Below are 14,231 nucleotides of genomic sequence, written 5' to 3'. Positions count from 1 at the left end.
AATAAAAGAGCACTGTCCTCCTGAGTCACTGATCTGAAGTTCTCAAGGCACAGGCCAGCAGTATCAGTCTCACCCTGAAAGGTCTTAGAAATACACGTTCTTGAATTTCAGCTCCACCCTACTGAGTCAGAGACTGTGAGCCTGGGCCCCACTTTGCAAAAACTCTCGGGAAGATATCAACATGTGATGGAGCTGGGGTCCTCCCTACAGATGATCGGTAGGATGCCCTTTCAGTTTCCAGCCCTTGTGGGTGGATTACTGTCCTGTTCAGTCCTTGAGATCTGGAGCATCCCACTTGAAAACAGTGCAAAACAGTGGGGAGGGTAGGAAAAAAATCAGTCAGGTAGAAGCAAAGGAGACAACAGCATTACAGGTGGGGGAAATACCCAGGAGTGTTCTCTTCTAGTTCTTTCTTTTCTCATAAAAGCAGGATCCTCACATAGGTTACTGCTCTAAAATTATTAATGGGAATTTTTAATATATATTTCTATGTTAATATGAAATATCAAGTTAACAGAAAAAATAACATAACTTTTCTTCTATTTTTTAAAATACATTTTGTAACTTAGAAATTGTTTCTCTGGAGTGAAACAAAAGGAAGAATTTATGGAAAAAAAATGCAACCAATTTAATGTTTATCTCTCAACATAACTACATATGAAAAACTAAAATCAGGCACAAGGATTTTATTTAAGACCAAGCAGCAAAGTCCTTCTTTTTAAGTCTGAGGTCATGTAGCAATACCATCCCATTGCCAAAAAGGGCCTCGTGAAATAATTCAGACATAGGAGCAGCTACAGAGTGACAAAATAGATATCTGTACACCCAGCATCCAGACTAAGATCCTACATACACCTATACATACCTCCAGTTGTTTCAAAAATTATATGCATTTAAAATGCAGCCTGGCTTTTAAAAAAATTTAAGAATAATAAAAAGAACACAGCACAGGGCTTAACGCAATAAAAGTTCACTCCCTTCTGTTCCCCTTTTCTATAATACATAAACAAGCTCTCCTGCAGTAGAACTTCCAGACAGAAAGATGTGTCTGTGGGTTAAGATCTGGAATAGTTAAAGTGGTTACAAGTGAATAAAACAATTACTGCTAATGTGCTCTTCAAATGAAGCAAAGTATTCTTACAGGAGGCTTATTTCACCCCTTTATAAATACAGATTGTACTAAAAATGCTGAAGAAAGCTCTCAGGGATAATTCCGCTATTCAAGTAGAGTGCAGCAGATTCTGAGAGTGGAAAAATGAATGATATTTAGCTCTGTTGAATGTGAAGGTGTTTGTAAGCATGAGAGGAAAATTTGTCCACATGAGCCTATAGAGAAATTAGGCAAACATAAAATCAACCAAGTCTGCTTTCTTTGTGCTTTTATCTTGATTTCCCTGGAACTCTTGGTTGACAAGATAAATAAAAAGAACATAAAAGAAAATAACAATAACATTTACTCTTGTTGGTTACAGCTTATAGGTGAGTCATGCTAACCACTTCCTGCAGTTTGGTGTGTGTGTCCCCCAAAACCAATATGCTAAAGCCTAGGTCTTGAGGGCAATGCTGTCGGGGCAGGTGGTGGAATCTTCAGTGGGAAATCCTTAGGTCATTGGGGTATGACCTTCAAGTGGATTGTGGGACCCCCATTCTCTCTCTTTCTGCTCCATTTTGAGATATGACTGTTTGTTCCTACAAGTGCACTCACCATAACATGCCACCACCTACCAACCTCACCAGAGGCCAAACCAACACCAGGTCTTGTACTTTGAAACTACAAAATTGTGAGCTAAATATTTTTTTTTTATCTTTATAAGCTATCTGTCTCATGTTTTCATTGTAGTGATGAAAAGTTGACTAATCCATTACTTCATGAATGTCACCTTAATCTTTCTGATGACTTTAGGTGACAGGTATTGTGATTCCAATTTTCCAGCTATGGAAGTTAATAATAAGAGAAGTTAAATGACTTGTCCAGGGTCATTGTTAGAGAATGGTTTGTGCTGGTGTTTAACCCCATGTTTTTAATCACTGTTTCATTCTTTGTGTCACTCAGGGATCATTGTCAAGGACTGGGGACCCCTAGGCATCTAGAGAGCACTTCATCAGTAGGTTGCACATTTAGTCCAATCTCATCATTTATAGATGTTAAGGAAACTAATGCTAAAGTGGGAAAGACACTTCTTCAAGGTCACAGAACTGAAGCTATCGAGTAGGATTTCTGAATCTCAGTTCACTCAGTGTCATTTCTTCTTTCTCACTTTTCCAAAATGGAATGGGTCTTCATTTGTTCCCAACCCTCTTTGACCACCGTTTTCCAGATCCCATCCTCACACCACAGACTGTACCAGTTGAAGTCAACCCTGGATATCCCATAGAGTCACATGGGGGAGATTATTTTAAATACCCAACTTACCGTACGTTCAAGAGATATTTATATATTTTGGTGTGGAGTAGGACCAAGATTCCATACTGCCTCCATTTGAATATGTTATAAGAGTCTCAAAATTAACATTTCTATCTCCTCCACCCAAAGAAACCTAAGCAACCTGCACACAGAACTTTAGCATCTCAGTCAATGGCACCACCAAGCTGATCAGAAACCTAGCATTTATTATTGATTCCTCTCTTTCCCTTTCATCTACATTTAATCAGTTTGGCTCAAATGTTAGGCAAATGTTTATTAGAGGAAGAAACACTCCTGTTGCTGTGGATCCCTCAAAGTGGGATCTCTTTAGGAAGGGTAAATATTTTTAAGTTATATATGCTCTCTGAATACACACACATCTTACTAGACTAGTTCGTCTGTCATTCCTACATGTCTTCAGGAGTCCAGGTTGTGCTCTGAGAGGAGTAAGCTCTAGGGTCTCTGCTAAGCCATGTTGCTCTGTGTGACTCCATCATGAAGGAAGGCATGGCCAATTTCATCTTTCCATCCTTCCTGCCTTTGTAGTCATTGGCTTCCACACAGGTAATCTGTGTATGTGTATATTATGTATACCAAAATTAGAAGGTTTATTTTTACATGTAGTAAATATAAAAATCATTAATGAAATATTTTATACTTTTTGCACACCATGTCTTCAAAACTCAGTGTGTATTTTGTACATGTAGCACATCTCAGTTTGGGTGCTAAATTTTCAATAGTTTAAGCAAAATGTAGTCCTACCAAAGTACTAGAATTACATTGAGTAGAAAATGTTTTAACTTTTAATGAAGATCAATTCAAATTAAATTAAATTTAAAATTTATTTCCTCAGTTACACTATCCACAATTCAAGTGCTTCATAGCCATGAGTGGCTAGCAGCCTCTGTCTGAGACAGCTTGTCTCTAGAGGCAAAGGGTATGGCTTTTACATTTTCAGTGGTATTTATGGGACTTTGTAAAGAATCCAGCCCTTATTAACTGTTATTGAATGCTTTTTAGCTAATAAAATTGCTTAAGGCCACTAAAAAAAGAAAAATATAAAGTGTGGAGTAAGAACAAAAAAAATTGTTTAATATCTCATAGCTCAAAGTCCTCATCTTTGAATGGTCATAACAAGTTCTTAGGCATTTCCCAAAGTAGACAAATGATTCAAAATTAAGCAAACTTGAAAAATGCTGTTTGCAAGCTCATCTCACTGGAGATTCATTAGACAGTTCAGTGTTCTTTTTTTCACACATGAATCAAATGTAGAAAGTAATGCTTGTTTGATACTATGCTCTCATTTTTGGTCTATAACTAATGATCTCTCTCTCTCTCTCTCTCTCTCTCTTTCTCTCTCTCTCTCTCTCTCTCAGCAATTAAAGTAATTTGCATTACCCAATAGAACAACCAGAGTTTTTATAGTAACTTACACATTTTGCCTAAATTGATCTTCATCTAAATTCCATGCTCATAGGTTTCTTGCTTTCTCTGGATTTTTTTTTTTTTTTTTTTTTTTTTGGATTGGTACAATGTAACAGATAATTTATGGTACACACACACATCATGGGGCAGTGAGTTATCATGCTCTATGTAATTTTGAAACATGCTGGATGCTGAGTTAGATTCAAAAATCAATAAGATTTCTCCTCATTTGATCTTTATTCAAACCATTATCACTTATTAATAGATTAGTTTATTATCTTTTGTAAATACATTTTGGCTGACTTCAAATTTTTCTCTTTTTATTTCGACTTCCACAGTCTTCATGTTCATTTTCAAAATTATAAGCTTGATCATGTAATTACCTTGCTTAATACCTCTTAGAGATTCCCTGATGACTAATGGATAAGTCCTTAAATCTTTACAAAGATTATGGTAGATTGTTTTTTTAATGCCTCTAATTTCTTATCCCAGCAAGACAGGGGTATATTGCAAGGTGACTTTGCCATCCTCTTTCTACTTGATGAGTCTCTTTCTCCATCCTCCTGAGTCTGGGCTGGCCTTATAACTTACTTTAATCAATAGAATGTGGCAGAAATAAAAATGCAGTTTCTAAGGTTAGGCTTAAGAGGTTCTTCTGATTTTGTTTTCTTGGAATATTCCTCTAAGACCGTCATAAGAAGCAGCTGATTTCAGGTAGGAGGCCATCAGGAGAAAAACCAAGTTCTTCCAGTCAAAAGGCAGCACCGATGGTTAGACAGATAGGAAAAGTCATCTCACATCCTCCATCCTGGGAAAATCAGCACAGAGTTCTTTCAGATGACCAACAGAACTATCAGAAATAAGTAAAATAAGAACAAAGTTCAAAATGGACACCCAACTGCTATCAGAAGTAAACATTTGCCAACATAGATAATTTGTTTTCTTTTGTTTTTAAAACTTTCATTGAAATATAATTTACATGCCTTATAATATGCTCATTTAAGGTACATGCTACAAAGATTTTTATAGACTATTCACATATTATAAAGCTATCATCATAGCTGATTTTAGAAAATCTTCATATCAAAACTAATTGCCCTTTAACTATCATATCACATCCCCCATCCTGGTCTTTGTTCAATGTTAGCCTACTTCTTATCACTACAGGTTTGCTTATTCAGAACATTAAACACAAATGAGTTGTATGTGGTCTTTTGTAAGTGGCATCTGTTTAATCGAGCTTTGTGTTGCTGTGACCAAAAAACCTGACTTGAACAATTAAAGGAGGAAAAGTTCATCTGGGGCTTCTGGTTTCAGAGGTCTCAGTCCATAGAGAGTCAACTCCATTGCTCTGGGCCTTTGATAAGGCAGCACACCATGGCCGACAGTATAGCAGAGGAGCATGGCTCATCTCAAAGCAGTGGGGAAATAGAGGGAGTGGAGAACAAGTCACAGGGAAAATGAACCTTTCCAAAGCACAAGCCCAGTGACCCTCTACCTTTAGTCACACCCCTCTTGACTATAGTTATCATACAATCCACTCAAATTGGGTTGGCCTGATTTGGTTATAGTTCTCAAGATTCAATCACTTCACCTCTGAACATCCCTGCATTAACACAGGAGCCTTTGGGGACAACTCATATCCAAACCAAAGCAGCATCTTTTATTTAGCACAATGCATTCAAGGTTCATCCATCCGCAACACGCGTCAGTACTTCATTACTTTTTATGGCCAAACAATATTCCATTGCATGGACACGCCACATTTTGCTTATCCATTCAGTTGATAGACACTCGGGTTGATCTCACCTTTTGGTTCTTATAAATATTGCTGCCATCAACATTTGTGTTCAAATTTATATGCAGATAAATGTTTTCATTTCTCCTGACTACATAGCTAGAAGTGGAAGTTAAATAAAAAGATCTAAGCTTAATCATTTCAGGAAACGGGTAGATTGTTGTCTAAACTTCCTGCACCATTTTACATTTCCACCAGATGTCTGTGAAGATTCCAAATTCTCCACATTTTGTCAATATTGTTCTTTTCTGATCTTTTGATTGTAGCCATTCTTGTGGGTATGAAGTAGCATCTGATTGTGGTTCTGATTTGCATTTACTTGATGATGAACCATGCCAAACATCTATTCATATTCTTATTGACCACTTCATCTCCCTTCTACAAATGTTTATTTAGATGATTTGTGATTTTTATTTGGGTTATTTATCTTTTTATTATTGCACTGGAAGATTTTTTAATATATTCTAAATATAAATTATTTACCAGATATACAATTTACAAGCACCCCTCTCATCTATTGATTAGCTTTTCACTTTTCCTTCTTCCTTTTTCTTTGGTTTCTTTCTTTCTCCGTTTTTTTTCTGGGGTTCATATCCACACATGCTAGGCAAGTCCTCTATCACTGGGTTTCAAGAAAGCTCTCATTTTGATAGTATGCTTTGAAGCACAAATTTTTTTAATCTGATGAAGCTTCAATTTAGCTATTTTTTTTTCCTTTCGCACCTTGCATTTTTGTGTCATCTCTCAAAATAGATTGCAACATCTGAAGTTGTAAAAATTTACAGTATTTGTGGTTTTAGCTCTTATACTTAGGTATCTGATTCATTTTGAGTTAATTTTCTGTATATTATGAAGTAAAATTTCAACTTCATATTTTGCCCAGGGCTATGCAGTTGTCCTGAAGCCTTTTAATTGGGAAGATCATTCTTTCCCATTGAGTGATCTTGCCATCTTTGTCAAATATAAATTGACCACAGACACATATACACATGAGTCTTATTGGGCTTATAAGAAAAAAGTGTACAGGGAGTCATCTCAGTTTTATGGAGAAGGATATTTAATTGAAGTCTTTTCTTAGAGTACAATGATGGGCATATATTTCTTAAACCTCACTGTTTCCCAGAAACAGATCTCAGGTAAAGTTCAACATTGTCGGTCCTCCTTTTGTTCAAGATGAATGGATATAATAGTTGTTGAACAACTTAGAGACAATCATAAATCTCCTGAGTGAGATGAAGAAGGTTTTAATAACTAGTCATGCTAGGGCTCTTGGTGGTGGTGTTTCTGTAAAATAAATTGAGCCACTTCGTGAGAGGTGACAGCAAAGGTCAGTTGTTTTAGAATCCTGGAGTGCAGATGTCTTAAACAAGTATGCTGAAATAAAAAGAGAGAGAGACAGAGAGAGAGAGAGAAATATTAAGTTAAAAAGTCAAATTAAAGCAAATACCCCGAAGTCTCATCCTGAGGGTCAACAATCTAGTGAATTTCAAGAGGTTGGCGAATAAAAGCTTTTTGTTGTAAGCAGCACCGCTGTAGAATTGTCTGCTAGCCCTCTGGGTTACAGATTTGGATCTCTATTAATCTATTCCAGTGGAAAATATTCAGCCTATTTGACTAAGAAGTTTATTGAATTTGAATTTAGAAGTACATGCTGTCTGGTCAATAGATTTGAATAATTAGTTCTTTTTTCTAGGTGAGATAGATACTGGTAAAGTGATAGGCTGATTTACTTAGGATCAATTTTCAACATAGGTACAGTAGAAACATCACCAGTATCCTTCCTATGGTCTCACTGGAGAGACTGGGATTGCCCAGAGGATTTTAATAAGGGGATCAGGTGATGGGTGGAATGTCCAGCAGACAATAAGATTGGAAACTGTTTGGGATAATCTAAAAATGGCAATGAAATGAGTATGCTCTGACCTAACCGTTATAATAAGGAAGAGAGAAAAGAGAAAAAAAAAGGCTATTATGTGTGAATGACAGCCAAGGGTCTGTAGAAAGTGAAAAGAAGAATAATTATGAGCAAGTAGAGAAAATAACAAAGCATGAATTAGATGGGAGTCTTGGTCCAACATCTTCACAGTAGCTGCCTATTGTCTGGAGTCAGCTGTTTGTTACCAAGGTCTTGGGTCAGCATTTCTTTTCAAAGATCAGCTGTGTCACAGCCTCTAAGAATCTTAAGTTTTCCATGCTGTAGCCCTCCGTTGGAGTAGACTTCCAATTGTATGGAACTCTGAATTTCCCCAAGCATTGACTCTGGAATTCTACTACAGTATTTATTGTAAGAGTACCTGATAAGGTGTCTTCCAATGAAACCAAGGGCAGCTTTTCTCTTAAATATCTTCCAATGATGAAATATTCTGGTAGAAAATTATAAAGAAGAGATTTAGGAAAATGTTGTGGGAAAATTTTTAGCTTTAACTCATTGGTGACAGAGCTGGTATTCAGTACATAAAAGGACTGCATGAAGAAATTTAGCTCATATCCACTGGAGATGATCTCATGTCACAGAAGGCCATTCTGAGGGTGGCAGAGCCTGTCTCTGTGAGGAGTAAAACCAAATGTGTTCCAATCCTCCTTTTCAAAATCCCACCAGGGATTTATGCTCCCAGTGTTTAAACAGGATCATGACCTTGGTCAAGGGAGCTTGTTCAGCACAAATATCTCCTAGAACAATGTGTTTAGGAATCTCTCCTTAGGGGCCTCACTCAGCCTTTTTAACAGCCTTCGCTTTAGGTAGGGGGGAATGCACCTCAAACTTCTGTAGCTTGTTCATTTTTATAAGGGTCCTGGCAGATGAAAGAAATACCCTGCATCCTGAGAGCACACTAAAGTCAAGTACTACTCCCTAAACATGTCTGCTGCCTACATCTGTATTTACTCTTTGGTGTTCAGCTATTTGATAAACTCTAGTATTGGGCTGATTTTACTTTGGGTAGAGGATTATATTCTAAAGATCCATCTTCTTAAACTACTCATTGCAGATCCTGCTTAATAAACTTCAGTGTCACTTTTAAGGTATGGTCCATAACACAGTATCAGGCCAGGTTTCTCAATGAGGTCACTAATACATGAGAGTAAACTTACATAAAGTTCCCTAACTAAACTAAGACAGCTGAATTGTTGCCTTATTTCATTTTAATTTTTAGGAAAGTGTCAGGATTCGGTGTGTAGTAGGGAAATGTAGTGCTGTGAGAGGGAGAGGTGTGAGGAGCTCATTGGCTGGCTGAGTACCCAGGCAATAGTAGTGTCCAAGTGGCTTGAGGAACCCTGAGGAAAGGCACAGAGCTCAGAACCAGATCAGCAGCAGCATCACCAGGTGTTGCAGCCCCACCTACTGCCCTAAGTCGAGGAGAGTGACCTGAACAACCTGGTCAAGGTGGAGGGTCTAGTAAGCAAGAGGATTTTATTTTATTTTTTTTATGGTTCCCACGAAAGCACAAGGTTTTAGGTAGTTCTCAAGAAACTGAGTTAAAACCCTAAGACTATGTCCAGATCACTCATAAAATCCAGGAAACACCATTTAGGGATTCCTAAGGAAGGAACATAACAGAGAACTTTCTTTGGGTTAAGGAAGACCTATTTCTGTTTGTGCTCCCAGATCAGAGGATCTTGCAGAGGACTTAAGTCCATACATAAAGAGACACTGCAATCACAGAAATCTGGGCACTGTTATCTGAAACACCTAGTTAAACCCGGAAGACCTCTCAGTTGCCATCTTGAAAGGAGTCTAGGATAAGTTTTGCAGCCTTTGACTTATCAGAAGAGAACATTTTCCCTCCTCAAGTAAGTTATGCCTCAAGTAATGGACACTGTTCTGGAAATTTTATAATTTGCCTTTTGAAGCATATCTTTTTGCAACAGGACTGAAAGCAAATAAATGGAATTTTTACAGGCTTTTTCTTCTTTCAATGAACAAAAAATAGGAGGCTACCTACATATGGTATCAAAACTGAATCACAAGAGGCATTTATAAATCTTGATAGAGGGCTTGGGAAAAAAATAGAAGGGGCTTCTGTGAACCCCTGAGACATGACTGCACAAATATATTGTTGTTCTCCCCAGGCAAAGGCAAAACGTTACTCCTGGTCTAGAGGCACACTCAGAAAAGGCAAGGCAGAGATCACTTGTTCACAGTGAAGCAAGTGGCTTTAGGCAGAATTGATGACAGGGTGACATGTGAGTTGGGAAATAAAATCCCCCTGTCTGCGAGGCTGCCACTAACGATAGGTTTGCAGGGCCTGTGCCTGTGTCCTACTTGTGATTCTTCTCATGACAAATCACACTTTCAGACAGCACAACTCTAGTTAGTAACACAAATGACAGCAAGAGGGAAGAAAAGAGTGGCTTGGTTCTATCAAGGATGTCACTCATCTAGGAACTGATAACGAAACCAGAGGACAAAAATCAAAATAAACACCCACGATGCTTAACAAGAAGAGAGCAGAGTTCAGAACTGGCACTGCTTGATCACATCACGGTGCAGGAAGCAGCAAAGCATGAGGCATCCCACAGTTGATTGATGGCTGGGCTCTGAGATGATGGGCAGTGCCAACCATATCTTGATGGAACCTCCAAGAAAACTGGAAATAAATGAAGGTCACTCAAATGAGCACAAACAAATGCTACTTATTCAGAGCTTCCTAAACAAACGAACCACCCACCATTTCTTGTATTTGTCAGGGGCTTGAACACAGAGTGGTGGCAAAGCTCAATAGTGGAAACTAGGAAGGCTGTGGTATGCCTACTTGAAGGCTCTTGGTATAGAGAAGTTAGAGGGAGGCTAACTAGAGGCAGAACATACAACTGGATTGGTGAATATGTATTTGTCCTCTATGGTCAGTCCAAAGTTAGAAGTGGGAATGAAAAATGTAGAACCTGACAATTATTGATCACGTCCTGAGTGATTCTAGAATCAGTGCTAAAGAGGCTGAGGTTGGGCTTCTCAGAGTGTTGTTGTAGAGGTTTTAGTCAGAGTTGCATTTTTATATATGAACTGGCCTTTATCTATTTGTGTCTAAGCCTATTTTCTCTTGTTATAACAAAATATCTGATGCTAGGTAATATATAAAGAAAAGAGGTTTATTTAGCACACAGTTTTAGAGGTCCAAGATCATGGTGCTAGCATCTACTCAGTGCTGGTGAGAGATTCCACATATGTCATAACATGGTTGATAGCATCAAGGTAGGGGAACATGTGTGAGAAGGAGAGATCACGTGGTAATAAAGGAAGCAAGAGAGGGACCCAGGACAGCTGAACTTGCTTTATAACAACCCATTTGTTTAGTAAGCTTTTTTGTTGCTATGACCAAAAGAACTGACAAGAATAATTCCAGAGGGGGAAAAGTTTATTTGTTACTCACAGTCTTAATCCTTAGATGGCAGACTCCATTCCTCTAGGCCCAAGGTGTGGCAGAACATCATGGAAGAAGTGTGTGGCAGAAGAAAGCAGCTGGGGACATGGCACCAGGGAGCAAAGAGAGAGTGAGTTTCCACTCACCACATACAAAATATATACCTCCAAATGTATATCCTCATGACTCATCTCTTCAGCCACACCCTAACAGCCTCCAGTTACCAGGTTAATCCCTATTAGGAAACTAATGCATGGATTCTGTTAAGGCTCTCATAATCCAATCATTTCACTCTGAACTTTCTTGCATTGTCTCACACATGAGCTTCTAAAGGACACTTCACATCTAAACCATAACACCATTCTTTCAAGATCCAATCCACTCCTAGAGACCTGCATTAATCCCTTTTTAGGTTCGTGCCCCCATGGCCTGCCCACCTTCCACTAGGCCCCACTTATTAAAGGTTCTACCACCTCAACATTGTCCTACTGGGAAATAAAACTCTAGCACAAGAAACTCTGGGAGACAAACTGGAACTAGACCCAAACCATAGAAGATTGTATGTTTGGTCCCTCACCACTCACCCAGTTTTTTGAAGCAAAGACGTTGATACATTGGTAATGCCATCCACCATGTTGGTTACTTCTCCAGTAAAGTAATGCATGACCTGATAAATTCACTGGACTTTATTAGTAGTCCAGACAGTAGCTTTTCCAAGGTGAGAGAGAACCATCATTAGGATGATAAATCTTTTAGACTCAGAAGTAGACTGTGGCTTGAAGCTACGGGTGATTCTTCAAATTCTAGGGAAAAAAAGAACAGCTACAAGACAACCTATAGTTCTAGAAAGGACCCAGGCTTAGGGTTAGGAATCAATGACTGCAAGAATGAGAAAGGAAAAAAAATGAAAGGTAGTATATTAGTTTATAGGCAGATCTGGAAGAATAGAAATTCTGGTAACAGATTCAACAGGAGAAGATCCTGTCAAATTTGGAGAGAAGTACCAAACTTCATTTTTCATAATGAAATATAAAGTTTGGCAACCAGACAAGACAGAGTTTGCATATCCACCAGTTGCATGCAGTTTACAAAGAGGTTCAAAATAGCTCCAACACAAATGAACGCAACCAGAATCCAATAATGAAAAATGAACATTTCATTCTTATAATGAAAAATGAAACATTTATCTTTTTCTTTCTGACTTGCCTTTCCAAAATTCTTACTGAATTTTCTTTTTTTCTGGCAATACATTGATTTGCATAGATTTGCATAGACAGTCTGTCCTCCTTGTTAACAGGACAGCATTAGAAACAATGGTAAGACAATCAAAGTCTTGCCTGGGATATCTGTAGAAGGAGGATGCTTATTTAGTCAGATATGACCAGACACTTTCCAAAATAAGGCTGATTTATGGAGCCAGTGCTAGAGTTCCCCACTGAAAGACAAAATTTCCTTCTACAGTCTCTCCCCACTTCTGATCAAAGACAATCTTAAGGAAAGATTATTCTTGATCACCCAAGAGAGCTGGTCTCATGACATCTGCCCTGGCTCTTCACAGAGATGCAGCAAGAACGGCGATTTACATGTAGATCTTCTTCCATTTGCTCTGCTGGAAGTTTTCAGGAAGAATCTCAAATGCACTTTGCAAAGCCTCTTGAGGGTGAGAAGCCAAACCCAGAGCTCCCTATCACATTCACCTGCAGAACCTATTGACTGGCAGGACCTTCCTTCTTCTTGAGGTCCCCCAGGTAGCCTAAGATTCCTGGAAGTCACCTCCTGACTCCCCTGTGAGTCTGGGCACCCTGTGCAGCCAGGTGTCAGGACAGTTTTTCCAAGAGGAGCTTGTAAGCACTGGCTCCATAAATCAGCCTTATTTTGGAAAGTGTCTGGTCATATCTGACTAAATAAGCATCCTCCTTCTACAGATATCCCAGGCAAGACTTTGATTGTCTTACCATTGTTTCTAATGCTGTCCTGTTAACAAGGAGGACAGACTGTCTATGCAAATCTACGCAAATCAATGTATTGCCAGAAAAAAAGAAAAATCAGTAAGAATTTTGGAAAGGCAAGTCAGAAAGAAAAAGATAAATGTTTCATTTTTCATTATAAGAAATGAGCACAGTCTATGGAATTGTTGCTAGTGGACTACCTGCCCCATGACAGGCCAGTTGAGTTGAGAGACAAGGTGTTAAGGAACAAGTCTGTTCCAAAAGCCAGCTCGGAGAGAAGTTAGAGGGGCTCTTGTCACAAGGCCTTTCTTTTCTAGAAGATGATTTAAGAGTAGCTTATAGAGGTAGCTGATGGGTACCTTCTCACAGAAGCTGATCCTAATCACCTAGTCATGAGAGATTTTTCAATTCTATAAATCTCAAAAATAAAGATTATAATTTTCCTGAGCTATCTTGTCACTGACTAGTTACATATTACAAAATAAGCAGGCTACAGGGTAGATGTGGCCACAGTCTTAACTATTGCCAAATTCTCTGTAATGAGCAATTATGAACTCCCAGTAATGAAAAAAACTATCCTTAGTTCTGGGTTTCAATTCCTAGTGTCAGATGTCCATTCCATAGTCTTAGGGGATTGGGGTCGACGTCTCATATCTGACTACTTCCTGCTGAGAGGGGGTGTTGCAGGGGGAAATGGAATGGAACCACCTGACCTGATAGGACTTGAATTCCAGTAACTGTTTAAGGTATATTTGTGTTTTTAAAAAATGGAGGGCTGGGATGAGGATAGACCAAATAAGTACTCTTCAAACAAATTTTCCCTAAAGGACAGGCTTGTAATTTTAGCCAGATAGCTAATCTGACATCAGCTGATACTATAAATATTTCTACTTCCTTTTGTCTTTTTACTCAAAGTCCCTAGCTTAGTGTACAGGTTAAATACTTGCAAGTGGAGACACCACAGTTATTAAACATAGTATAAAATGTTGATTTCTTACCAATTTTTCCTTCCTCGAATTTGTTTCCCATGTTAGCAGAGGCTCCTGTTAAACCTTCAGTTTAACAGCTCTGCTAACTAGCTCTCTGCTAGTCATGTGGTACTAACTAGCAGACCCCTTCATCCAATTTCCAAATTCAGCCAAATTGTAAGAAACAAAATTTAAATTGAAATATCATAGCCTATAAGCACTGCAAAAACAGTTCTTTGGATTTTTATCAAAGATATCAAATAACCTTTGTTGTTATTTTTTTTCCTGTCTGGCATAAATAATAGAGAGCCCCATTTTAACAATGCTATT

General features: G+C 38.3%; 1 long non-coding RNA gene across 1 annotated transcript; it reads right to left on the bottom strand.

Moving 5' to 3' along the window:
- Window positions 1-6,662: 6,662 nt before the first annotated feature.
- Window positions 6,663-12,911, bottom strand: LOC124106898 (uncharacterized). Its single transcript, XR_006856223.2, has 5 exons — window positions 11,569-12,911; window positions 10,994-11,082; window positions 10,055-10,213; window positions 7,922-7,990; window positions 6,663-7,001 (listed from the first exon to the last, which is right to left on the bottom strand). It is a non-coding gene; the product is annotated as an uncharacterized LOC124106898 (long non-coding RNA).
- Between the last annotated feature and the right edge of the window lie 1,320 nt (window positions 12,912-14,231).

This window comes from Marmota monax, unplaced genomic scaffold (genome assembly GCF_021218885.2).
Source record: "Marmota monax isolate L192 unplaced genomic scaffold, Marmota_monax_Labrador192_F-V1.1 WCK01_AAM20220418_F8-fsc00003, whole genome shotgun sequence".
In the NCBI taxonomy this organism is placed as follows: domain Eukaryota; kingdom Metazoa; phylum Chordata; class Mammalia; order Rodentia; family Sciuridae; genus Marmota; species Marmota monax.
The sequence above is the reverse complement of the archived record's forward strand: the minus strand, read 5'-3'. Positions and strand labels throughout refer to the sequence as shown.